At 48.4% G+C, this 24034-nt stretch overlaps 1 protein-coding gene and 1 pseudogene across 2 annotated transcripts in view; one reads left to right on the forward strand and one right to left on the reverse strand.

Annotated features, from left to right (window-relative positions):
• The window catches only part of LOC148144190 (uncharacterized), a 244929-nt gene that overhangs the window by 30932 nt on the left and 189963 nt on the right, over positions 1–24034 (forward strand). The gene's annotated exons all lie outside the window — the stretch shown is intronic.
• LOC148144192 (uncharacterized) lies at positions 2198–11803 on the reverse strand (annotated as a pseudogene). Its single transcript, XR_015751397.1, has 2 exons — positions 11692–11803; positions 2198–4974 (listed from the first exon to the last, which is right to left on the reverse strand). The product of XR_015751397.1 is annotated as an uncharacterized LOC148144192 (transcript).

Genomic DNA, 24034 nt, shown 5'->3' on the forward strand with positions numbered 1-24034 from the left:
TGAGCCTCCAGATGAAGCACCAGTGGTGTAGCCCACTTTCTATTTAGATGTTTGGGTTTCTTTGGGTTGGTGATGTCATTTCCTGTGGTGGCATCATTTCGTATGGCAATGTCATTTCCTGTTCTTTTTCGGGGGGGGGGGTGCAAATGGGATCCAAGTCAATGTATTTGTTGATAGCATTCCAACCAGAATTCTATGCTTCTAGGAATTCTCATGCGTGTCTCTGTTTGGCTTGTCCTGGGGTGGATGTGTTGTGCCAGTCGAAGTGGTGTCCTTCCTCATGCATCTGTAAGGATACTAGGGATAGTGGGTGATGTCTTTTTGTGGCTAGTTGATGTTCATATATCCTAGTGGCTAGTTTTCTGCCTGTTTGTCCAATGTAGGGAACACCACATCCATCCTCGGATAAGGGTCTGTTTCTGTGCTGTCTGACTTTAACTCTTCTTTTGGTCATCACAACCATTTTCTTGCCTTCCCCAATACCCATCCAATTCATTGTTGGATGGGTATTGGGGTCTGACAACTGGCATTGATTGGTGTGGAAGAATATGTTGCTGGAAAAGCACAGCAGGTCAGGCAGCATCCAAGAAGCAGGAGAATCAGCCCAAAACGTCGATTCTCCCGCTCCTCTGATGCTGCCTGAACAGCTGTGCTTTTCCAGCAACACTCTCAACTCTGATCTCCAGCATCTGCAGACCTCAATTTCTCCTGGTGTGAAAAAATGCTGAGACCTCTTTGTCCATCCACACAACATTCCTGATGAAGGGCTTGTGCCTGAAACATCAACTCTCCTGCTCCTCGGATGCTGTCTGACCTGCTGTGCCTCCAGTGCCACATTTTTTGACTCTGATCTCCAGCTTCTGCCATCGCAATATATGATCATTTAAACAATGCTTTGTGCTGTTTTCTTTTTCCACAACACCGGCTATAACTTCACACTGAGGTAATGCATTTGCCATGTGTTTGCCAATTGAGACATAGACCTGGACCAACTTTTCCAGTCTGTCCCCTCCCTTTGCTTTTAGTTGCTTCAAGTCACAAATTGAACCCCTGCATGAAAAAAAGAGAATAGAAGAGGGGGGAGAGAAGAGAGATCGCTGTGCTCACAGATGTTGGACAGAGGAAGTTCCAGTCTGTGGTGAATCTCAATCTTCATTCATAGAGAGAAGCAGCAACAGCTTGAGAAGCTAATGGTCCACTTTCAGACAATAGAGAGGCTGTGTTTAACAAGAAGACTAGACTCCTACCGGTCCTCCAGTACTCCTCATTGGTCCATCAATACAACATAGCGCCGTTTTTGCGGACAGCTACAAGCATGGGCGGTGTTTTTGCTGACACTGAGGAGCATGTGTGGTAGACTCTGTGGAGATGGAGTTACTGACAGTTTCTAACTATCCAAAGGCCAATGGGAGAAAAAAAGATAGAGCCTCAATGACCACCACACACACACACACACACACCTCTCCCACTCTCCCACCCCCCCCCCCCCCCCCCCCCGCACCCCCCCACCCCGGTAGCTCGACATATCAACATTTGCACCTCGCTATTTTTGCTAATAATTTTACTACACCTCTCATGATTTTGTATATCTCAATAAGGTCACCCCTCAACCTCCTCTGCTCTCATGAAAGAAGTCTCAGCCTCCCCTTATAACTCAATTCCTCCAGTCCTGGCAAATAGTGGCCTCACCATCATCCTGTATAACCTCAACATTATGTCCCAACTCCTATACTCAATGGTGTGAACAATAAAGGCAAGTGTGCTAAATGCCTTCTTAACCACCCAGTCTACCAATGATGCAACTTTCAAACTACTGTGTACCTGAACACCCCCAGATCTCTCTGTTCTACAATACAACCCAGGGCTCTCCCATTAACTGTACAAGTCCTGCACTTCTTTGTTTTAGCAAAATGCAAGCTCTCGCTTTTATCCATACCTCTCAAACACACACCCCAACACTCTCAACTCCTGAGGCTTATACTCCAACACACCCACACTTTACAAAGCATGGTACGTGATGCACAAGGTGCAAATTCACAATGGGGTGAATTTGCATTTGCAGAATTACATTTGCAGATACATGCAATTTCGCTCAAAAAAACACACAATCTGCAGACAGTTAGTGCAGGCAGTCAATCCATGTAGTATTTTATAAATTCCTACTTCAGAAATGAAACCAGTCTGATACAAGATTGGGATACAGACAGACTCAAGCCTCACACCTGCCATGCATTGTCTGAGCTGAGAAGTCACCTATTTTTATAAAACCTAAGTCATCATGAGATTGTAACTTAAAAGAAATTCTGAGATTTATACATTAAGGAAACCTGCAACCCATTCAAAAAGATGAAAGACTTAACAGCAATCTAGGTTTGTTCAATATATCCTATCATTTGCATGACACTGTGATCTTTTGCTATAAAATCTGTGTGCTTTGATCCTGCTCCACAGCTACCTGATGAAGGAGCAGCACTCCGAAAGCTAGTGCTTCCAAATAAATGAGTTGGACTATAACCTGGCGTTGCGTGATTTTTAACTTTATCCACCCCAGTTCAAGACCGGCTCCTCAAAACAGTTTCTCGCGAACACATCCCACACCTCCCTGTGCTGCCAGTAAACTTTACAATGCTGCTGAAACAATGCAGTATCTGCACTCCTGAAAAATTTACAATTTCTAATGATACAAGCTCCTCATTCACTGCTCCATCTGATACATGACATTGGAAACTTAGTGCAGGAGGCTGAAAGAAATGAGCAGCTTTAAAACAAAAACTACTTAGAGCTTTCAATGGGAGTCTGAGCTCAACGGTAAATTCAGGTAACCTTTATTGTGACCCAACTTTGTTACAGCTTCAGATCCCCCGAGCAAAATGGCATAGAAAAAAGTAACTGATTTTTTTTAAACAGCTCAAGGTCAAAACCCACACACTCCCCCCACTTTAGATTAGATTAGATTAGATTTCTTACAGTGTGGAAACAGGCCCTTCGGCCCAACAAGTCCACACCGCCCCGCCGAAGCGCAACCCACCCATACCCCTACATTTACCCCTTACCTAACACTACGGGCAATTTAGCATGGCCAATTCACCTGACCTGCACATCTTTGGACAGTGGAAGGAAACCGGAGCACCCGGAGGAAACCCACGCAGACACGGGGAGAACGTGCAAACTCCACACAGTCAGTCGCCTAAGTCGGGAATTGAACCCGGGTCTCTGGCGCTGTGAGGCAGCAGTGCTAACCACTGTGCCACCGTTTCTTTACTATTGGTTAGCACCTAGTTGTCCCTTTGTAACTGGATCCTTGGTACAGCCTTAACGCATAGAAAGTATTGCTTAACTCAAGAATTTCAATCCATACCCTGTATCCAAGTAAGGTTCTCCCTGTGAATGGGTGGGGGGTGCTGTGTAGAGACAACCACACTGCTGTAGGTCTGGAGTCAGTCATGCGTAGGCCAGACCAGAGAAACAATGCAGCTGGGACGACTGAATGAATCCTTTCCCCTAACAATAGTTTTCCTTCCCTAAAAAGGACATGAGTCAGTCAGATGGGAGTTTTCTTCGCCCCGATAAATGGTTTCATCATTAAATACTGAACTCCAAGTTTCTGACCGAATTCCAATTCCGTCATCTTCCGTGGCAGGATTCGCCGGAACTGGGTTGTTAGTCCAGTTGATAATGTCACTAGGCTGTCATTCCTTCAACCCCCTGCGATGGCAAATGAACTCGCTGGTGCCTCCGCAGAAGGGAGGAGCAGGTGAAGGCCTTCCCGCACTCAAGGCAACTGAAGGGCCTCTCCCCGTGTGGACCCGCCAGTGGGTCTGGAGATTAGAGGAATCGCTGAAGGCCTTCCCGCACTCAGGACAACTGAAGGGCCGCTCCCCCGTGTGGACCCGCCGGTGGGTCTGGAGATTGGAGGAATTGCTAAAGCCCCTCCCGCACTCGGGGCACCTGAACGGCCACTCCCCCGTGTGGACCAGCTGATGTCTCAGCAGGGCAGAGGAATCGCTGAAAGCTTTCCAGCACTCGGGGCAGCTGAAGGGCCTCTCCCCGGTGTGGAGCAGCTGGTGCTTCCGCAAGGAGCCCACTTGACTGAATCCCTTCCCACACTCGGGACAGCTGAAGGGCCTTTCCCGCGTGTGGACCCGCTGGTGGGTCAGAAGGTGGGAGGAATTGCTGAAGGCCTTCCCGCTTTCGGGGCAGGGGAATGGCCTCTCTCCTGTGTGGACCCGCTGGTGGGTCAGCAGGATGGAGGGCCGGGTAAAGCCCTTCCCACACTCGGGACACCTGAAGGGCCTCTCCCCTGTGTGGCGCCGCTGGTGCCTCAGCATGGAGGCGGCCTGGGTAAAGCCCTTCCTGCACTCAGGGCAGGAGAATGGCCTCTCCCCCGTGTGGACCAGCTGGTGCCTCAGCAGGGTGGAGGCCTGGGTAAAACCCTTCCTGCACTCGGTGCAGGAGAATGGCCTTTCCCTGGTGTGACTGCGCTGATGAATCTCCAGGGCAGACGGGACACGGAAGCCTTTTCCACAGTCGCCACACTTCCACGGTTTCTCCACAGGGTGAGATTCCTCAGGATTCTCCATGGCCAAAGCTTCAGCTGCACACAAACATGTGTATAGCCACTCCCTGCCGTGAATTCCTCATTCCAGGCCGTATCACTCTTCCAGGCTCACACTCAGTGCGGTTCAACAGTAGTGTCTCTCATCCAGTCCCACTGATGCTGAAAATGTACTGAAACAGGAACCAAAAAAGCTTTGCTCCTTCTCACAGAATCTAAGTTGAAAATTGCTGAGGTCCTAATGGATTGAGTGACTGTCAGATATTGATGTCAAAGCGAGGATTGCAGATGCTGTACAGTGAGTCGAGAAGTGTGCTGGAAAAGCACATCAGGTCAGGCAACATCTGAGGAGCAGGAGAGTTGATGTTTTGGGCATAAGCAATTCATCTGTTGTTTTGAAACTTCTATCTTCAAATACTCTGTAAAAAGAGAGATTACAAATGTCATCACTGTCAGTCCAGAATAGAAACTCAGAACAAGCAATTCTACTTTCTGCAGAATATTCCCCAAAATTGAAAGCACCATCCCACTCTCTCTCTCTGTTCTCACTCCATTCTAGCTAATTCTGAAGGTACTGATTCAGGATCTTACAGGGGCAGAAAAGCAAAAATATCAAGACTGATATCTCTCTGAAGTTTGATGACTCCACCTGAAAGTTAATATCTTCCACGACATTGGGATGCTGCTGAGAGCGAGCAGGTCTAATTTTGGGAAGCAAACAAAAATGTTAATTCAGGATGAACCTGCCATGCAGCTTCTTGAGGAACAACCAGACACAAAATGGTTAACGCACCCAGGAAGAGGGGAACAAAATGAGACATCAAGGCATTAACACTGACACCAGAGAGAAACTGAACATACAGATGTGGCAAACATTAGTAGAAAGCCAGAGTCATACAGCACAGAAACAGACCCTTCAGCCAAAGTCTTCCAGATATCCTAAATTAATCTAGTTGTATTTGCCAGCACTTGGCCCATATGCTTCTTAACCCTTTCTATTCATACACCAACCCAGATGTTTTTTACATGCTGTAATTTTACCAACTTTCATCAGGAGGAGGGGGAGGGGGGGGGGAGGGGACGGGGGGGGGGGAGGAGAGGACGGGGGGGGGGAGGAGGGGACGGGGGGGGGAGGAGGGGACGGGGGGGGGAGGAGGGGACGGGGGGGGAGGGAGGAGGGGACGGGGGGGGGAGGAGGGGACGGGGGGGGAGGGAGGAGGGGACGGGGGGGGGGAGGAGGGGACGGGGGGGGGGGAGGAGGGGACGGGGGGGGAGGAGGGGACGGGGGGGGGAGGAGGGGGGGGGAGGAGGGGGGGGGGGGTGGGAGGAGGGGACGGGGGGTGGGAGGAGGGGACGTGGGGGGGGAGGAGGGGACGGGGGGGGAGGAGGGGACGGGGGGGGAGGAGGGGACGGGGGGGAGGGGAGGGGGGGACGGGGGGGGGGGGGGGGAAGGGGGGGGGGGAGGAGGGGACGGGGGGGGGAGGAGGGGACGGGGGACGGGGGAGGAGGGGACGGGGGAGGAGGGGACGGGGGGGGGGGGAGGACGGGGGGGGGGGAGGAGGGGACGGGGGGGGAGGAGGAGGGGACGGGGGGGGGAGGAGGGGACGGGGGGGGGGGAGGAGGGGACGGGGGGGGGGGAGGAGGGGACGGGGGGGGGGGGAGGAGGGGACGGGGGGGGAGGAGGGGACGGGGGGGGAGGAGGGGACGGGGGGGGAGGGAAGGGACGGGGGAGGAGGGGACGGGGGGACGGGGGAGGAGGGGACGGGGGGAGGGGGGAGGAGGGGACGGGGGGGGGAGGAGGGGACGGGGGGGGAGGAGGGGACGGGGGGGGGAGGGGGAGGGGAGGGAAGGGACGGGGGAGGGGGGGGAGGGGAGGGAAGGGATGGGGGGGGGGGGGGGAAGGGCAGACCTAGAGGGGATATGTTTAGGGTGAGAGGGGAAAGATATAAAAAAGAGACCTAAGAGGCAACCTTTTCACATAGAGGGTGGTACATGTACGGAATGAGCTGCAAGAGGAAGAGGTGGAGGCTTGTACAATTGCAACATTTGAATGGGATCTGGATGGAATATATGAATAGCAAGGGTTTGGAGGGATATGGGCTGGTGTGAGAAGGTGAGACTAGATAGGTTGGGATGTCTAGTCGGCATGGACAAGTTGGATTGCAGGGTCTGTTTCTGTGCTGTACATCTCTACAACTCTATTTCAGCTCAGACAATGCATGAAAGGTGTGAGATCAGAGCCTGTCTGTATCCTAACCTTGAGTCAAGCTGGTTCTATTTTCAAAAGTTGAATTTACATAATACTACATGTATTGACTGCCTGGAGATTGTTCATTTTAGGAGCAAAATAGAATGTATCGGCAAATATAATGCTGCAAATATAAATTCACTGCCATGGACTTGTGTGTACACACACACACACGCATGAGAGAAATAAAAAAATCTATTTCTGTGCTGCATATCACACAGACATTGAGAAACAGATGCTTTATTTCTGTGGTTGTAAATGTTGTTGTAAATTATAGCTGGGTACTAATAGTTAGATGTCAGGGACAGAATTCCTCAAAATAGGGCACTATAAGTATCCTGAGAGAACCCTATTCTGGTTTACTTACTAGTGAAGAAACATTAAGCACGAGTATCTATTTATTTCTAATTTTGATTCGTTTTTCCTTGTTTGATTCCCTGCTATGACAACACTGTATCTGGATGGTTGACAGGCTGAGAGATGGTGGGTTGGGTCTCAATTGACTCAATGTTTTATTGTTCCAAATGGTGTAAAAATGGGTGTCAAAGCTTCAGCAGAAATCCAGCAGAGCTGACAGGCCAACATCTTACTCTAAGCGAACAGGGAGATCAACAGAGGACAGAGAAATCAGGACCTGAAATCTGAGCTGACACCAGACTACCCTGTGATCAGTGCTTTGATTAGCAGTGCCAACCCTCTACCTTTACCTAGCTTCCCATTTGACTACACCCTCAATATTCAGGATCCAATCCTTATCCTGAAGCTGGGTTAGCCATGGGAAATGCAGGGTTATAGTTCCATAATAATAAAAGCAGGAGTAGGCCATTTGTCCTGTCAGGCCTACTCTGCCATTCATTAAGATCATCGCAGCTCCTCCTCCCTGCATTGTCAAAGCTACCCTTAATTCACCAACCATGCAAAAACCCATCCAACTGTGTCTTCAATATACTGAAGTGGCATCTACTGCTTCACTGGGCAGAGAATTCCATAGATTCACTACTCTCCAGGAAAAACAGTTCCTCCTAATCTTTGTTTGAAAGCTACTCCCCCTAATCTTGAGGTCTAGTCTCACCCAACAGCAGAAATGACTGGATAGGGAAGGGCTGCATCCCCAAAGTGCAATGAATTCCCACTTTCCCCCAAAATCCCGGATGTACTCACTCACTCAGTTGTTTGCTCATAAATGAAAGATTTCACTGTTACAACTTCTGCTCCTAGTCAGGGCAAAACATCTTTGACAGCTGCTCTGAAAGTCCAGTCTTCACAACCACACTTGTGAACCATTCTCCTCTCACCTCAAATATGCACAGTCTAGTTTTGGACTGCACCATCCTGGGGAAAAGATCTTGGGTATTCACCCTATCCATGCCTGTTACAAACGTCAATAAGGTCACCCCTCAGTCTCTGATGCTCCAGGGAACATATCCCTGGCCTATTCTCCCTCTCCCAGTAGTTTAAATCCTCCAAGTCTGGCAACAACCTTGTAAATCTTTTCCAACCTCTTTCAAAGTTTCACAACATCTTTCCTATATCAAGGAGACTAGAATTGAATGCAGTGTTCCAAAAGTGGCCCAACTAATTTCGTGGACAGCGGCCACATGGCCTCCCAACTCCCATACTCAATGCTCTGACCAAGAAAGGAAAGCATACTGAACGCCTTCTTTACTATCCTAGCTACCTGAGACTCCACTTTCAAGGAATTATGAACCTGCATTCCAAGATCTTTGTTCAGCAACACTCCCCTTAACTGTGCCAGTTCTGCCTGGATTGCTTGACCAAAATACAACTCCTCACATTTGTCTAAATTAAACTCCATCTCCCACTCCTCGGCCCAATGACCCATCTGCTCAATTCCCATTTGTAGCAAACTCTCTTATTCCCTAGAAGCTGAAAATCTCCATCCCACACACACTCCCTCCATTCTCACTTTCCTGAACCTAATTCCTGCTGCATCTCATCCTGAAGGGTCTGGTTCATGCTGGTACACAGGCCCACACTCTAATTGAAACATACAGAATACTGAATGGCATGGACAGACTGGATGTTGGGAAGATGTTTCCATTGGTAGGAGAGACAAGAACCTGAAGGCACAGCCTTAGAGTAAAGGGAAGGCCTTTTGGAACGGTGATAAGGAGAAACGTCTTCAACCAGAGAGTGGTGAATCTTTGGAATTCATTGCAACAGAAGGCTGTAAAGGACAGGTCATTGAGAATATTTAAGATGGAGGTAGACAGGTTCTTGAGTATCAAGGGTTACGGGGAGAAAGCAGGAGAATGGGGCTGAGAAACTTATCAGCTGCGATTGTGTGCTATCAGCAGACCTGATTGCCTGAATGGCCTAATCTCAGCTCCTATGTCTTATGGTCTCTTGCTGTCCTGGACACAGAGGGTGAGAATTGGGAGCAGGACGAGGACATTTGGTCTTTCGTGCCTGGACCAGTATTGCACAGATCATAACTGGATATGAATATACCTACATTTTGGTGGACAGGCTGGGACATTTTTCCTTGGAGCATAGGAGGCTGAGAGGTGACCTTACTGAGGTTGATTAAATCATGACAGATATAGCTAACATGAATAGCAGGTGTCCTTTCCCTTGGGCAGGGGTTTCAAGATTAGGGAGCAAATTTTGAAGGACAGAGGAGAAAGATTTGAAAGACATGAGGGACATTATTTTTCATTTTACACAGAGTGGTTCGCGTGTGGAATGAATGTCCAGAGGAAGTGGTGCAGTTATAGCATTTAAAGGACATTTGGATAAGTATCTGAATAGGAAAGATTCAGAGGATATGGACCAAATACTGGCAAGTGGGACTAGTTTAGTTTGAGAACATAGTCAACATGGACTAGTTGGACTGAAGGGGCTGTTTCTGTGCTGTCTGACACTGTAACTGTTCTATGCTGGTCTTGAAACCATTTTCTTAATATCCCCCATAAACATCCATTTCATTGTTGTTCAAAATATCAGATGAACTCAGCAGTGAATACGTTCAATGACCCCCCTAACTGCAGGAAGACATCCCCACTTCTGAACTCAATTCCTCTTGCTAATATACCACTTGCCTTGCTGATAGCTTGCTGCACCTGTCCGACAACTGGCAGTGACTGGTGCAGAAGGACACTGAGGTCCCATTGTACATCTACACATCATTGTCGATGAAGGGCTTGTGCCCAAAACATCAACTCTCATGCTGCCTGACTAGCTGTACTTTTAGGAGAAAGTGAGGACTGCAGATGCTGGAGATCAGAGCTGAAAATATGTTGCTGGAAAAGTGCAGTAAGTCAGGCAGCATCCAAGGAGCATGAGAATCGACGTTTTGGACATGAGCCCTTCTTCAGGAATGAGGAAAGTGTGTCCAGCAGGCTAAGATAAAAGGTAGGGAGGAGGGACTTGGGGGAGGGGCGTTGGAAATGCGATAGGTAGAAGGAGATTAAGGTGAGGGTAATAGGCCGGAGTGGGGGTGGGGGCGGAGAGGTCAGGAAGAAGATTGCAGGTTAGGAAGGTGGTGCTGAGTTTGAGGGTTGGGACTGAGACAAGGTGGGGGGAGGGGAAATGAGGAAACTGGAGAAATCTGAGGTCATCCCGTGTGATTGGAGGGTTCCTAGGCAGAAGATGAGGCGCTCTTCCTTCAGCTGTCATGTTGCCATGGTCTGGCGATGGAGGAGTCCAAGGACCTGCATGTCCTTGGTGGAGTGGGAGGGGGAGTTGAAGTGTTGAGCCACGGGGTGGTTGAGTTGATTGGTCCGGGTGTCCTAGAGGTGTTCTCTGAAATGTTCTGCAAGTAGGCAGCCTGTCTCCCCAATGTAGAGGAGGTCACATCGGGTGCAGTGGATGCAGTAAATGATGTGTGTGGAGGTGCCGGTGAATTTGTGGTGGATATGGAAGGATCCCTTGGGGCCTTGGAGGGAAGTGGGGAGGTGTGGGCTGAAAATGTGTTGCTGGAAAAGCACAGCAGGTCAGACAGCATCCAAGGAGCAGGAGAATCGATGTTTCGGGCATGAGCTCTTCTTCAGGAATCTGAAGGTATGGGCGCAAGTTTTGCTTTCTTGCGGTTGCAGGGGAAGGTGCCGGGAGTGGAGGTTGGGTTGGTGGGGGCTGTGGACCTGACGAGGGAGTCACGGAGGGAGTGGTCTTTTCGGAACGCTGATAGGGGAGGGGAGGGAAACATATTCCTGGTGGTGGGGTCCGTTTGGAGGTGGCAGAAATGACGACGGACGATACGATGTATATGGAGGTTGGTGGGGTGGTAGGTGAGGACCAGTGGGGTTCTGGTCTGGTGGCGATTGGAGAGGGGGCTCAAGGGCGGAGGAGCAGGAAGTGGAGGAGATGCGGTGGAGAGCATAGTCGATCATGTCTGGGGGGAAATTGCTGTCTTTGAAGAAGGAGGCCATCAGGGTTGTTCGGGATTGGAACTGGTCCTCCTGGGAGCAGATGCAGCGGAGACGAAGAAATTGGGAATATGGGTGCGACTCTGATCTTCAGCATCTGCAATCCACACTTTCTCCACATCCCAATGTATCACATTTAAAAACGCACCTCCTTTCTGCTTTTTTTTTGCCACAACAAAGGCTATAGCTTCACATTGAGGTACTGCATTTGCCATGTGTTTGCCAACTGAGACACAGACCTGGTCCAACATTTCCTGAGTCTGTCTCCACCCCAGAGAATCACTACCTTTCCTTTCAGCTGCTGCAAATCAACACTATATGAACAGGGATATCGGCTGGGTGCTGGCAAGCGGGACTAGATTAGGTTGCAATATCTGGCCGACATGAACGAGTTGGACCGAAGGGTCTGTTTCCGTACTGTCCATCTCTATGACTATAATTAAACACCAAAATGAAAACTAAATGGAATAGGGGGTGAGAAAAGAAAGTGCTGTACTCACAGATGTTGGACAGAAGAAGCAAGTTACAGTCTGGGCTGAAGCTCAATCTTCACTGCAGCTACAGAAGCTTATGGTCCTCCTTCTGCATTCAGACAATAGGAGTGCTCTAACTGGCAGGAGGACCAATCTCCATCCGGTCCTCCAGGCTTTACCATTGGTCCATCAAAAGGAAGTCGCGTGCCGTTCTTCGAGGAGCATGCGTACTACTTTGCTGACACCGGTGAGCATGCGCCTTCCTCGCTGACACCTCGGAGCATGCGCAGTGTGCGCTTTGGTGACTACTGTTACTGACAGATGTAAAGGATCGAAAGGCCAAAAGGAGAAAAAACGGCTGGAGCCACAATTTTATTTTTCCCTGTAGCTCGACGTTGTATTCTTTTTGCATTTTGTCTGGCTGCTCAACTTTTGTAAGTCTTTTCACCAGGGCAGATGAAGTTGTAAACTGGAGGGCATCGGTTTAAGATGAGGGGAGAAAGATTTAAAATGGTCCGAAGAGGCAACTTTTTCGCACAGAGGGTGGTGTGTGTACGGAATGAACTGCCAGTCGAAGTGGTGGAGGCTGGTGCATTTACAATGTTTAATAGGAATCTGGATGGGTATATGAATAGGAAGGGTTTAGAGGGATATGGTTAGGTTCGGATATGATTAGATTAGATTAGATTCCCTACAATGTGGAAACAGGCCCTTCAGCCCAACCAGTCCACACTAACCCTCCGAAGAGTAACCCACCCAGACCCATTTCGCTCTGACTAATGCACCTAACACTATGAGCAATTTAACATGGACAATTCACCTGACCTGCACATTTTTGTACTGTGGGAGGAAACCGGAGCACTCTGAGGAAACACACGCAGACACGGAGAACATGCAAATTCCACACTGACAGTCACCCGAGGCTGGAATCGAACCTGGAACTTTGCTGCTGTGAAGCAGTAGTGCTAACTACTGAGCCACCGTGCCGTCATTCAAGTAAATTTCTCCCCAGGGGGGAGGAGGGACAGTAAAGAGTCAACCATACTGCTGTAGGTCTGAAGTCACATGTAGGCCAGACTGGGTAAAGAATGCAGCTAGGACAACTGAGTGAATCCTTTCCCACAATGGCAATTTCCTTCCCTAAAAAGGATATGAGTGAATCAGATGTCTTTCCCCCCCACCAATTCTGAACTCAAGACTTCTGACCGAATTCCAATTCTGCCATCTGCCATGGCGGGATTCGAACCCATGAGTCCCCAGAACTGGGTTGATCGTCCAGTTGATAATGGCATTCAGCCATCACTCCTTCAATTCCCCTGAGATGGCACATGAACTCACTGGTGCCCCTTCAGGTGGGAGGAACTGGTGAAGCTCTTCCTGCACTGACAGCAGGTGAATGGTCTCTCCCTGGTGTGGATTCGCTGGCGTGTCCACGGGGTTGCACATCTGACTGAATCCATTCCCACACTCCGGACAGGTGAATGGTCTCTCCCCAGTGTGGACCTGCTGGTGCGTTAGTAAGGTGGAAGAATCGACAAATTCTTCCTGCACACACAGCAGGTGAACAGTCTCTGGTGGTGTGGTTTTGATCCCCCAAACTGAGTAAATCATTAAAGTGCCTTTCACAGTCAGTGCCCTGAATCTTCCTCACTTGCGTATCTGTGTCTCAATGTTCTTCCTGCCACACCAGTATCCAAAATCTCTCATGCAGACAAAAACAAATTTCTTCTCGATTGGTATGGGTGCTGATATTCTAGTCCCAATGAATCAAGTGGCTATGTCAAAAGTTGATGTATCATTTGCTTTCAGATTTCTTTCCGTATGTCTTCCTGCAAAAAAAAAACAAATTGCAAAATAAGTGATCATGGTCAGTACAGTTAAAGAAACATAACATTGGTGGCAATTCTTGTAGATTGCCAGATGATCACATATTATCCAGGACACGAACCTGAAAACCCTCATGCAGCCGGATAGCCCTAAGTGTATATGGAGGACTTCCTAAAGGAGCCAATAGGAGCTACAGTGACAGGTACTGACAGCCCATGCTCCAAACAGCTTGTCTGTCATTGGCCAGCTGCCTGGAGTCACACAAGACTATTGTTCAGGAATGTAATATTAAACAAATTTAGCGTAAATCTTTCATCTTTTCAAAAGATCACATTAGTTTTGGTTCCTTCATACGTAAATCCCAGAACTTTTTAAAAGTTACATTCTCAAGATAGCTTGAACAATAGGTGCCATCTCAGCTCAGATAATGCATTGAAAGTATGAGGTTAAAGTCTGTGACCCAATATTTCTATGCTACCCATGCCCTTCATGATTTTATAATTCCCTATAAGGTCACCCCTCAGCCTCCAACACTCCAGAGAAAACAGCCCCAGACTTTTCAGCCTCTCAATATAGCTCAAATCCTCCAACCTTGGTTACATCCTTGTAAATCTTTTCTGAATCCTTTCAAGTTTTACAACATTCTTCCAATAGGAAGGAGACCAGAATTGCATGCAATATTCAAAAAGTGGCCTAACCAACATCCTGTACAGCCGCAACACGACCTCCCAACTCCTATACTGAATGCTCTGACCAAAAAAGGAAGGCATACCAAACATGTTCTTCACTATCTTATCTACCTGTTTCAAAGGAAGACTCCCTCCCTCTGGGCAACATCTGGGAACAAAGCAATGTCTCCCTCTTTCCATTCCTTATCCTGGGGGGAGGGGGGGGGGGTTGGATTCGCCCACACTGGGGAAACAGTATCAGTATTCACCCTATCCATAACACTCATGATTTTGTAACCTCTATAAAGGTCACCCCTCAACCTTTGATGCTTCAGAGAAAACCAGTCCTTGCCTATTCATCCTCTCTCTTTACCTCAAACGCTTCAACCCTGGCAACAGCCTTGTAAACTTTTTCTGAATCGTTTAAGTGTTAAATCCTTCCCAAAGCAGAGAGACTGGAGCTGAACATAGTATTCCAGAAATGGCCTCATCAATTTGGGATATCTGGTTGGTAAGGACGTGTTGGACTGAAAGATCTGTTTCTGTGCAGTGGAGTTTTATGGCTCTATGGTAGGGATATAACCCATGTCTACATTCCCCCCTCCATCCTGCCACTTGTTGTGTGGTTCAAACCGTGGATCTCAGTTGGTCATCAGACTCTGACAATGTCCAAATACCCTGAGGCATTTCTCATAAGCTACCAGGATTGTAGCCGCAGTAAGAAACTTTATTTTTCCTGATTTTAATTGTCCAACCTTCAGCACTGGAAGAGCTCTCTCTTTTACCCATGTAATCATCCTGACAGCCTCACTGGGAAGGGAGAAAGTGGAGCCAATCTTTACACGGGCAGATTTCGTCACAGACTCAGAGGCAAGGACTGCAGATACTAGAAAGTCAGTGTCAAAAAGTATGGCACTGGAATGTGATGAAGGGCTTATCCTCGAAACATCAACTCTCCTGCCCCTCGGATACTGCCTGACCTGCTGTACTTCTTATAGTGCCACACTTTCCAACTCAGATTTCTCCAAAGAGTCAAACATTTCAGGTATATACCTCCTGATGTCACCGCATGTTCCAAATCGTTAAGAGCCTCTTAATAGATGCTCAACTGACCAATGAATGTGTGCTATCTTGAATACTAATACAAGTCACACCTACACAAAGAATTTAAAAACTCTCTACTTGGTGTGGCTGAAGAGGTGTCTCAGCAGATGGGACGACCGACTGAAGGCCTTCCCACACACAGAGCAGGTAAATGGCCTTTCTCCGGTGTGCACACACTGGTGTACCCGCAAGGTGGAGGAATCTGTGCTCCCTGCAGGTGGAGCAGGAGAACGGCTTCTCGCTGGCGTGAATGTGCTGGTGAGTTAGCAGGGAAGTCGAATGGGTGAAGTCCTTCCCACAAACTGAGCAAATTAATGGCATCTCCCCGGTGTGAACCCACTGGTGAGTCACCAGGGTGGATAGGTGAACGAATGCCTTCCTGCACACTGAGCAGGTGAATGGCCTCTCCCCGGTGTGACCACAATGATGGGAATCAAGCAGACAAAGGAATTTGAATTCTTTCCTGCAATCCTCGCATTTCCACGGTTTCTCCATCACATGGAAATCCTGATCTCTCTCCAGGTTTGACAATCAGTTGAAAGACCACTCACACGGAATGTGTTCTGTCTCTTGCCACTGCAAATGGGATGTTGCTATTTCAGGCTGTGTATCCGCTTAGAGCTCTTCCCACAGTCAGTTCACTGGGACACTCTCACTCAGGTCTGTGTGACTCAGTCTCACTGATGATTGAAACGTTTCGAAGCAGACAGGGCAGCAGAGAAATAATAACTCCTGAGAGATTCAAAGGCTGATGATGATTGTCTCTATCAGATCTTGTTTTGATATTTCTGCCTGCAATTCCTTCCCTTTCTCATACCCTGTAAAAGGAGATTACAGGAAGCATCACCATCTACACAGGATAGAAATTCAAAACAGACAATTCTGGTTCCTGTGGAACCCGAGGTCTGAATATCATGCATAGGTTGAAGCATTTTATCCATATCTGCCCTGTCAAGATCCCACAGGATGTTTACAAAACCTTCGACCAAAATAATCCATTCAGCCCATTGAATCTGCTCCACCATTTATTACCATAATGTCTAATATTATAATCCAAACATCCATATTCATACCTTATTATTGATTCCCTTGACTCAAATTCTGCCCACCATCTGCCTTGACTGTACTTAGTGATTGAACTTCAATAGCCCTGTCATTCATTACCCTCTGAGAGAAGATATCCACGTCATCTCCATCATAAATATGCAAACACTTAAGATTAGAGGCTATTCCTTCTGGTCTGAGACTCTCCCACAAATGATCACTACCTTTTTGGCAACTAACCTTTCAGGCCCACTAAGATTCTGATATTTATTCATTAAGATCTCCTCTCATTTTTCCAAACTCAAATGAATGCTTAACTAAGCTACTCAACCTTGCATCATTAGCAAACACATCAATTCCCAGGATTAATTTTGTGAACGTTCTCTCACCAGCTTCCAATGTTTCTGTCATCTCCTCTACTTCGAGGGACCAGAAGTACAAAACACGCAAGTTATGGCATAATAAAAGAATGATAAATAATCGACATTTTTCTAGCAGCAATTCAAAGTTGTGCAAAAAATTTTAGATAGAAAAAGAGTCAAATCATATAGTGTTAAGGAGTCTGATGGCTTGGGGGAAGAAATTGTTGCACAGTCTGGTCGTGAGAGACTGAATTGGGAGGTGGGTGGGGATTGGAGTTCCTCGCTGCCACATCATTTTGTGCCTCAAACGATGCATAAAAAGTTGTTCAACTCATCCAGCAGTGAGGAGGCACCACCAGCACAACCAGGCAATGCTGTTCGGTGGTTAGTGATGGCTTGGATGCCCTTCCACACGCTCAGTTTATCACTGCTGTCCTGAAAGTGGCTGTGTATTTTCTGTGTATGCACATTTTGACTCTTTGATGCCCGGGTCAGGTTGGCCCTCACTGTTGTTAGGCCCGCCTTATCATCTGCTATGAAGGTAGAATCACAGATCCTCAGCACTGCACACACCTTTACAGTCATTCATGGCAAGAAGTGATGGTCTTGGACACAATGACACCGTCAATACACTTGCTAATGTAGGAAATCACCGACATCATGTACTCCTTTAAATTTATGGAATCGCTATCATTTGTCGTCTCCCTGAACACCCACCAGTCAGTGCGCTCAAAACTGTCTTGAAGAGCAGAAATGGCTCCACCTGGCCAGGTTTTCACCTGCTTCAGAACCGGTCTGACACGCCTATATACTGGGATTAGCATAACAGAGATGTCGTCTGACGAGCTGAGGTAGGGCAGGGATATCAGTTTAACCCCAGAACGAGAAAAGAAATTGAAAAGGATGGGAAGGGTGCAGAAAGAAAGTGCCGTACTCACAGATGCTGGACAGAGGAAGGAAGTTGCAGTCTGGGGTGAAGCTCTATCTCATTCAGACAAGTAGTAGCAGCTTCCCGAGCTCATTTAGACAATAGGTGAGCTCTGATTGGCAGGAGGACCAGACTCCTTTCGGGTCCTCCGGGTTTGCAATTGGTCAGTCGCCAAGTATGGTTCATTCTTTGTGCGACGGACAAAGGACCCCTCCCTTTGTGCGTTGGCCAAAAGGACTTGGAACACAGCGACATCACCGGTCGGCGCTGCGATTTCTATTGGCTCCTTCACGACGCCCCGCCCTCCATCGTGAACGTCACAACGCGGGACGAGGCCAGTTTCAGAGGGAAACTCCCTCCCTCTGGGCAACATCTGGGAGCAAATCAATGTCTCCCCTTTCCATTCCTCACCCTGGGCTGGAGATGGGGAGTGAGAGGGGGAGGGGTAAAACCATTCAGTTATAGCAGCTGGAAAAAGAGGAAGTGAATCAAATGGAAGGGGTTTCAGATTCTCTCTGTCTCTCAAGGCTTTCATGTCCGCAAGGCATTTATCAGGACTGGAACTTGAGAAGGGACAGAGATCTATCTAGTGTTATTAAATGGTTATATATTCAATATGCTAGTCTCCGAGATTCAAATACAATTATATGTTGTATTTTTGTCCTTTAGCTATGTCATATACTTCCAATTATAGAATTATTGAATGGAACAGTAAGTGACCATTGGACAGAGACCTCCCAATTCATATACTCAATGCTCTGACCAATATAGGGCTACTTTCTCTGGAGTGTCAGAGGGTGAGGGGTGACATTATACAGGTTTATAAAATCATGAGGAGCATGGATAAGGGAAATAGACAAGGTTATTTTCCTGGAGTGGGGGAGTCCAGAACTAGCAGGCATAAGGTTACGGTGAGAAAAGGGACCTAAGGGACAACTTTTTCACGCAGAGGGTGGCATGTGTATGGAATGCGCTATTAAAGGAAGTGGTGGAGGCTGCGACAGTGACAACATTCAAAAAGGCATCTGGGTGGGTATATGAATAGGAACGGTTTGAGGGATATGGGCCAAGTGCTGGCAAATGGGCCTAGTTTAGGTTTGGATGTCTAGTCAGCATAGACAATTTGGAATGAATGGTCTGTTTCCATATGTACATCTCCATGATTCTACGACTCTATGACTCTCCCTAGAGCTCAAACCCTCCAAGCCTGGCAACATCCTTGTACATCTTTTCTGAGCCCTTTCAACTTTAACATCCTCTGATAGCAAGAAGGCCAGAACAGAACACAATTTTTCAGAAGTGGCCTCACCAATTTGGGATAACTGGTCAGCATGGATGAGTTGGACGGAAAGGTTTGTTTCCATGCGGTCAGGTTCTATGACTCTATGGTAGGGATATAACCCATGTCTGCATACCCTTCTCCATCCTGCCATTTGTAGTGTGGCTCAGACTCTGGGAACATCAGTGGGTCACACAGACCATGACAATTTCAAAAATACCTCCAAAAGCCACCAGAATTGTAAGACATTATCAGAAACTCTCATTTTTCCAATTTGTCCAACCTTCAGTACCGGACAAGCATTCTCTGTTTCCCATGTTATCGTCCTGACAGCCTCCAGGGGAAGGGACAAACTGGAGCCAATCTTTCCATGGGATAGACTTTTTCACAGAATAAAACATGACAGGTATACATCTCCCGACTCCACTGCATGTTCCAAATCAGTAAGTGTGTCTTAATAGCTGCTCAACTGACCAGTGAATGTAAGCGCTCTTGAGTACTAATAGTCGAGAGTGCGTTGCTGGAAAAGGACAGCAGGTCAGGCAGCATCCCAGGAGCAGGAGAATCGATGTTTTGGGCATAAGCCCTTCATCAGGATCGATGTTCAGGCAGAAGCCCTTCATCAAAATCAGCTATTCCTCAGAACTGCCTATGGAACCATCTGATCTCAGATGGACCCCGGACCACATTCAGCCCAACACAGTTTGAACCTGAACAGGACACCCAGTACACACTACAAATTCGAAACTTTCAGCAACAATTCTCTTTCCGGATCCTCTGCTCCATGCTATTAGCCATGCACCGCCACCTACTCTACCTGCAGTCAGTCCTGCCTCAGCAATACTACCTCTCCTCTTGAATACTAATACAAGTCACACCCACAAAGAATCCAAACGTGCTCTACTTGGTGTGACTGGATTGGTGTCTGAGCAGATGGGATGACTGACTAAATCCCTTTCCACACACGGAGCAGGTGAAAGGCCTTTCCCCAGTGTGAACCCGCTGGTGTCTGTGCAGCTGGAATAATCTGTGAATCCCTTACCATACACAGACCAGGAGAACGGTCTATCCTCAGTGTGGATGCGCCTGTGCACCAGCAGGATGGATGAATGGCTAAACCCTTTCCTGCAGACGAAGCAGGTGAACAGCCTCTCCCTGGTGTGAATGTGCAGGTTTGTCTGCAGGTCAGAGGAGTTCATGGATCCCTTCCCACACTCGGACCAAGTGAATGACCTCTCCCCGGTGTGAACCTGCTGGTGGGTCACCAGGGGCCCATAACCCAGAGGTCGATGGATCGAAACCATCCTCTGCTATTGTTCAATGTCACCTCGAACTGCTTTCCTTTGGATCGGTGCTCTCTTCTGCAAGCTTTGAGGAGATTCCTGAAGAAGGGCTTATGGCCGAAACGTCGATTCTCCTGTTCCCTGGATGCTGCCTGACCTGCTGCGCTTTTCCAGCAACACATTTTCAGCTCTTATGCAAGCTGCCGAGTATCCCAATGGCATGTCGTATATCGATGCACTCGCCAAATCCACTCAATTCAAGTGGCATGGTTTAAGAGGTCTGGTCTTCGTCGGTTTCCTCTGAACCGAATCGCAAACCCAGTTCTCTGCGATGCCAATCAGCTGGTAAAGTTGAAACACTTGCCTTGCGGTTTTGTCCATTCCTTGCAGTAATTCGCCACCCTGGTTCAGACGAGCATGACAAGCATGTCAGAAACCGCATCACGACTCAGACATAGTCCCCTACTATTAGGACGGATACCACCGATTGTGAATAACCTCAGAGAGAGAGAGAGAGAGACAAGTGACAGACAGTCGTCGTGGACTCGATGGGCTGAACGGCTTCTGTCTGGGCGAGAATGATGCTACGTGTTTATGCCGTCCCACTGCCTGTCTCTGGGACAGAGAGGCTGAGGGGGCAAAACTGGTTCATTTTTAACCGTCCCTTCCGTGTTGGACTGCCTGCAGTCCCTCAGCTCAGGGCCGTGGGGATGACTCTCAGTGAGTGAAGGTTTCACTCGGATTCTCTTCATCTGGGGCACTTGGGGCTCAGATGTTAACTGCTGCGCGGTCGCAGCAAAGAAAGCGATGCCCACTTTGCAATAGACTTTCCGTAAGATTGCTGCGTGAAGACGATTTCTGAACACCAAGAAGACTGCACAACAATGTGAATTTACCTGAGCGAAGAGTCCTCGGTGTCCATTTCTTTCTGTCCTGCCAGCACAGCATCTTTCTATCTCTCCGATAACAGACCCTTGGAGAAAGTTCACAATCAAAGTTGTTCATGTTCCCCGCATTAATGTAACTGACACCTCTCACCCCAAGGGTTTCAGAGAGAGAGAGAGAGAGAGCAGGAGAGCGAATGGACTCTACCCGCACCCCACCCTACACCCCGTCCCACCCCGCAGAACAACGTGCAAGTAGAAATGAAATGGTTTAATTTTCCACCAGTGGAGGTAGTCCAGTTCCTGGGGATGAGACAAATATCAGCGCCCCGGGGACAGAATGACAAGCAGATGTTCTGGAAACGCTTTGCTGCTTGCAATTCTTGGAGCAATGTGGAATGTACTTCACACTGAGCAAGTTTCAGCTGGCTCAGTGTCTCCGATGTACATTGCTGTGTTTGCCGCCAGCTCAGAGAGAGAACAATAGGAAGGACGTGGGAGTGAATAACGATCCGCGTGAGAGGGCGAATAACTGTTAATGGAGACTGTTAGCGGCTAACAATACGTAGTGTGTCATAGCAGACGAGGTGATAACAAGGAGTCGTTTGTGTGGTAGGGGTCAAGGACATGGGGGAGTTCAGGCCCTAAAGTTATGGAACTCGATATTGAAGACCGGAGGGCTGTAAGGTCTCCAAGTGGAAAATGAGGTGTTGTTCTTTCATCTGGAGCGAGAACACTGCTGCAAGCCTGAGACAGAAATGTTGGCCAGGGAACAGGGTGATGTGTTAAAGTGGCAGGCAACCGCAAGGTCAGGGCCTTTTTTTCCGCGGGCAGAACCGGGATGTTCTGCGAAGCAGTCACCCAGTTTATGCTTCATGCTACATTGGGGAAATGACACTGTGAGCAGCGAATGCAGTGAACTAGGTTGTGGCAAAAGTGCTGCTTCACCTGGCAGGTATGTTTGAGCCCTTGGATATTCAGGAGGGAGCAGGTAAATGGGCAGGTGTTACACATTCGGCGGTTGCAGGGGAAAGTGCCTTGTCACGATGGGAGGTGGGTGTGGGGTGTTGCGAGTGAAGGAAGAGTGGAACCGAGGTGGAACCCCTGGCACAACGGGTGCGTGTTGGGACCATAACCCAGCTGAGAAAGCATTCTCTCCTATTCACTCAATGTCGTCTTTAGCAGCTTTCCGGTATAACAGCGCTCTGTTCTGCACCTCGCCTTCTCATCTGCTGCCGAAAAAAAGCTTGGACATAAATATTTCCCAGTGATATACTGGCCCAATGTGCACAGTCGCGTTGATACACTCGTGGAGGTCTGCGTGGTCTTCTCCTGTTCTCTGTATCCTATGTTGAGGAGGGCAATGCTTGTCACTGGCCACTCGGGTGTCAGAGAAAAGTTTCGAAACAAAATGGTTGAATTATCTGCCAGTGGAGAGAGCCCGGTTCCCGGGGACGGGACAAACAGCAGCAGGGAGACTGAATGAGAAGCAGCTGTTCGGGAAACTCTTTGCCGTTTGCAATTCTCAGAGCAATCTCAAATGTATTTCATACTGAGCAAGTCTCAGGTCGCGCAAGCGGCGTGGGGGGTTAGTAGCGCTTCAGCCCTCAGGCTCGTTGGTCTAGGCGTATGATTCTCGCTTAGGGTCCTTTACTGCACCGAGATGCGTGAGGTCCCGGGTTCAAATCCCGGACGAGCCCGCGTTTTTTAACTTGACTTGTGCAAAACTCTCTGATTAATTTTCTCAAAAAACGCCTTCGTGAAACGAGGTTGGACTGTTTGGAGTACGAATGAGGCAGAAGACAGGGAAGTGAAATGGTTGGAGATAGTGTTCAACAGGTTGACGTGAGTGGTGCGGTGTTTGAGGAATGTCAACAATCAAGGGAGATTGGAAAATTGGAACAGCTCTCCTCGGAGAACCGAACTTTTCCAAGTCATGAGGGACCTAGAAACAGGAAATAATGTTGTAAAATGCTCCCACACCTGAAAGGATCCTCAACGATTCGGCAGAATTTTAAAGTCACGAGGAAAAGAAGTAAAAGTGACATTAGGAAGAACGTTTTCGTACAGGGACTGGTTAGGGTCAGTAAGTCCCTGTCTGACACTGACAAAGAGGAAGATTCAATGGACACAAAAGGGAATTCGGTGGTCACGTTCAGATGTGCAGATTTACGCTGAGAAGGCGAGAGAATGAAACGAATAGAGACACACGTTTACTTAAGTGTAGAACCAACAGAGCGAAGGTGGGCCGCATGGCCTCCGTCTGCGCTGTGACACATGTTGTGATTCAGTGTGAAATCACAGTTCGACCAACAGAATGTGGGAATTTAGAAATAAGTTTATATTTACACAGCCTCCATACGTCCGCGAAACAGCATATCACACGACAGCAGTGGAGGTCTTTGACATCAGGCTCGAACGTGCCTGCCGCGTGCCAGACGAAAACCTGAAGTGTTGTGTGGAAAGGGCGCCGCGTGCGGCAGCAGAGTGGCGCAGCGGGAGCGTGCTGGGCCCATAACCCAGAGGTCGATGGATCGAAACCATCCTCTGCTATTGTTCAATGTCACCTCGAGCTGCTTTCCTTTGGATGGGTGCTCTCTCTTCTGCAAGCTGCCTTTGCATCTCCTTACCGAATGTCCAAATGGCATGTTAGCATATCGATGCACTCGTCAAATCAAGTGGCACGATTTTAGAGGTCTCAGAGGTATTCTGGTCTTCGTCGGTTTCCTCTGAACCGAATCGCAAACCCAGTTCTCTGCGATGCCAATCAGCTGGTAAAGTTGAAACACTTGCCTTGCGGTTTTGTCCATTCCTTGCAGTAATTCGCCACCCTGGTTCAGACGAGCATGACAAGCATGTCAGAAACCGCATCACGACTCAGACATAGTCCCCTACTATTAGGACGGATACCACCGATTGTGAATAACCTCAGAGAGAGAGAGAGAGAGACAAGTGACAGACAGTCGTCGTGGACTCGATGGGCTGAACGGC

This window comes from Chiloscyllium plagiosum, unplaced genomic scaffold, assembly GCF_037043375.1.
Source record: "Chiloscyllium plagiosum isolate Xiang-an unplaced genomic scaffold, Cpla_swu_hap1 HiC_scaffold_27, whole genome shotgun sequence".
Classification (NCBI taxonomy): Eukaryota; Metazoa; Chordata; class Chondrichthyes; order Orectolobiformes; family Hemiscylliidae; genus Chiloscyllium; species Chiloscyllium plagiosum.